The sequence below is a fragment of the Otolemur garnettii genome, unplaced genomic scaffold (genome assembly GCF_000181295.1).
Source record: "Otolemur garnettii isolate 467f Iridium unplaced genomic scaffold, OtoGar3 scaffold00008, whole genome shotgun sequence".
Lineage (NCBI taxonomy): Eukaryota > Metazoa > Chordata > Mammalia > Primates > Galagidae > Otolemur > Otolemur garnettii.
In genome coordinates, this window is record NW_003852403.1 from 13,270,388 (window position 1) to 13,273,959 (window position 3,572).

The window sequence follows — 3,572 nt, forward strand, 5'->3', positions numbered from 1 at the left end:
CCATCATTGTTGTTTGGCGGGCCCAGGCTGGGGATTCGAACCCGCCACCTTAGGTGTATGTGGCTGGTGCCTTAGCCGCTTGAGCCACAGGCGCCGAGCTGGTAATTTTGTTCTTTACAAAAGAAATTATTAGTGTTTTTGTCTCTCATTTTAAAAAGGTAAAACAAAAAGCCAGGCAGTTCTAACCTGAAATTGTTTCCTCGAATAGAAGGGGAAAACAACTTCCTGCATGGAGGCCTGGGGTGGGAAGAGGGCTCAGTGACTTTCTTTGTGACACCCCCAAACCCCATGATAGAGGGACAAGGCCCTATATGACTTTGGACCTAGAAGACGGGGTCTGTAGCCCCTCTAGAGAACGAGTATGAAGGGCCTTGGTCCATTGTTTAAGGTGTAGAGTAGAATCCTTTCCATCTGGCTGGAGCTATAAAGATTTTGTAACCACTTTAACATACCCCTCCCTGAACCAAACACTTCCCATCTCTGTAATGGGACCCTCCTGGGGAGGAGGAAGCTCAATCTCCTGGCCTCTGAGCCAGGCCTTTTCAGAGCCCTCAGAGAACCTATAAACCCTGCATTTGGTGTCCTCCCCTCCCTCTCCTATTCGCCTCAGGCCAAGGCTGGCTGCAGAGCAGGCTTGCCTGGACTTATTTCTACCAGCAGTCTTGGAGACCCAACTCTGGCATCCTTTCCTCCATGAAGCCTTCCCCTAGTACCCTTACCCCTCCATCCCTTAGGTGCCCTCCTCAGGGCATCCTTACACCCTGTGTGTATCAGTTATTAATAATCTTTTCCAGGCTTGGGCCTGTGGCTCAAGTGGCAAAGGCATCAGCCACATACACCTGAGCAGGTGGGTTCGAATCCAGCCCTGGCCCACTGTCATTTGACAGCTGCAAACAAAAATAGCTGGGCCGTTGTGCCAGGTGCCTGTAGTCCCAGCTACTTGGGAGGTGGAGGAGGGAGAATCGCTTCAGCCCAGGAGTTGGAGGTTGCTGTGAGTTATAATGCCACGGCACTCTACCCAGGGCAACTCTGTCTCAGAAAATAAATAAATAAATAATACTCTTTTCCACTCAAATAGTCTTCCCACTAGACAGTGAGCTGCTAGAGGGTGGTGTTCTACTCATCTTTTTTTTTTTTTTTAGAGACAAAAGTCTCACTTTGTCGCCCTTGGTAGAGTGCTGTAGTATCACAGCTCACAGCAACCTCCAGCTCTTGGGCTTAGGCAATTCTCTTGCCTCGGCCTCCCAAGTAGGTGGGACTACAGGCATCCACCACAATGCCCGCCTATTTTTTGTTGCAGTTTGGGTCAGGGCTGGGTTTGAACCCACCATCCTTGGTACATGGGACCAGTGCCCTACTCACTGAGCCTCAGGCACCGTCCTGTTCTACTCATCTTGACTACAAGTAGCTACCACTGTGCCAAGTATGTAGCACAGGCTCAGTGAATGCTTTTTGGATGAATAAATGAATGAATGGGTAAATAGATGGCTAGATGAAGCAAGAACACAACTTTTCTCAGAATTGCACAGACCTACATCTGGACTCCCAGGATCTAGCTCCGCCAAATGGGTTGGCCCTTCAGAGGACCTTGATGCTGTCTTTCTGTTCCCTTTCTGACAAGTGCTGCCAAGGGCCTTGGACAGATTTGACCATTTTCCTTCTTCCTCAGCTAGAATCTGGGAGCAGGGCTTTTAAGAAAATTCACTTCTGGCAGGAATATAGTCAGTTACTCCAGGAAGCTGGGGAGAAAGGTGATACAATTCAGACAGCTGATTTGTTATAGGGAAGCTTTTAAAACGGTATTTTTCTCTTCAATACTTAAACTTTTTTTGAAAAACCCTGCTTTAAAAAGAGAATACTGGCTGGGCACCTATAGCTCAACCGGCTAAGGCGCCAGCCACGTACACCTAAGGTAGCGGGTTTGAATCCCCAGCCCGGACCCGCCAAAACAACAATGACAGCTGCAACCAAAAAATAGCCGGGCGTTGTGGCGGGCGCCTGTGGTCCCAGGTACTTGGGAGGTAGAGGCGGGAGACTCGCTTGAGCCCAGGAGTTGGAGGTTGCTGTGAGCTGTGATGCCATGGCACTCTACCCAGGGGGACAGCTTGAGGCTCTGTCTCAAAAAAAAAATACAATAAAATAAAAAAATAAAAAGAGAATACTTAGGCTTGGCACTTGTAGTACAGTGGTTACAGCACCAGCCACATGCACCAAGGTTGGTGGGTTCCAACCCGGTCCTGACCAGCTAAACAACAATGATAACTGCAACAAAAATATAGCTGAGTGTTGTGGTGGGTGCCTGTAGTCCCAGCTACTTGGGAGGCTGAGGCAAGAGACTCTCTTAAGCCCAAGAGTTTGAGGGTGCCATGAGCTGTGACACCACAGCATTCTACCTAAGGTGACAGCTTGAGACTCTGTCTCAAAAAAAAGAGAATACTTTAACTTTTTTAAATTGAGATGAAATTCATATATAACATTAAACATTTCAAAGTAAACAGTTCAATGGTTTTTAGTACATTCACAAAGTTTGCAACCACCACCTCTACCTAGTTCCAAAACATCTGTATAATGTAAAGGGGAGCCTCTAACTATCAAGCAGTCACTCCCCTCAAAATGCTTTTGAAATATATGTTCCCCTGTTGGGAGTAAGGCTGCCTTTTTGCACAACTCCAGACGGTGCCGTTTCCATTCAAGTCTATGGATTTCCATGTGTCTTCTAGGGAGGAGCTCTCCAGGGAGCATTCATCTTCCCGACACAGTGTACAACAAAGAATCTGCATCAGCCAACCCTGGTGGGGGTACTGGCTGACCTCTGAGCAGAAGTGGGCTAGGGTCACATTTTAGGTGACCTGAGCTTCAGGCCCCATGTCCCAGTCTTTGTGGCCAGCGCTCAGACCATATAGAAACCCTGCCCCTTCCTGGGCTGTGCTGTCTTCCCGTGGGACCCGCTGAAGCCTGCAATTTAAAGTCAAATGAGCACTCACTCCGGGCCACCTGCCCCTCCCTGTTCAGGCGGTTCCTGTCCTGTGTACCGTTCCCAGGGCCTCGGTCTGGCAAGTGGCCCCAGTCGGGTTTGGGAAGTTAAACCAGATCTTGGGGTGGGGGTGTGATTCTAAGAACCCCAGAACTCAGGATGGGAACCTCTGGAGGCCAGCCTGCTTGCCTGCACTGCTCTGCTTGGGGCGCCTTCGCAGCCCTTTGGAAACTTCTGTGGGTAGTGGAAGTGACATGGGGAGCTTGGGTCAGGGTGGCAGGGAGAGGGTGGAGTGATAGGAGGTGGAAAAGCCAGCAAAAGTGTTCCTAGGACTTCTGTGGCTTTTGTACTTGGAAAACAACAAACAGCCTGGTCAAAATAGCAAGATTATAAATGCACCTGGCTTACTGAGAGAGTTGTGAAACACTGAAGCCCAGGGCTTCAAGCAGGATTTTGATTGTCCTACTGGAGAGAAAAAACTCAATAGGGAGTCTTTTTGCAAATGAAGCTGCTTTTTGAAGCAGAAATACTAACAATACAATGTATTGAGCAGCCTTTCAAAGTATCTTTTATTTTTTTTTTTTTTGAGACAGAGCCT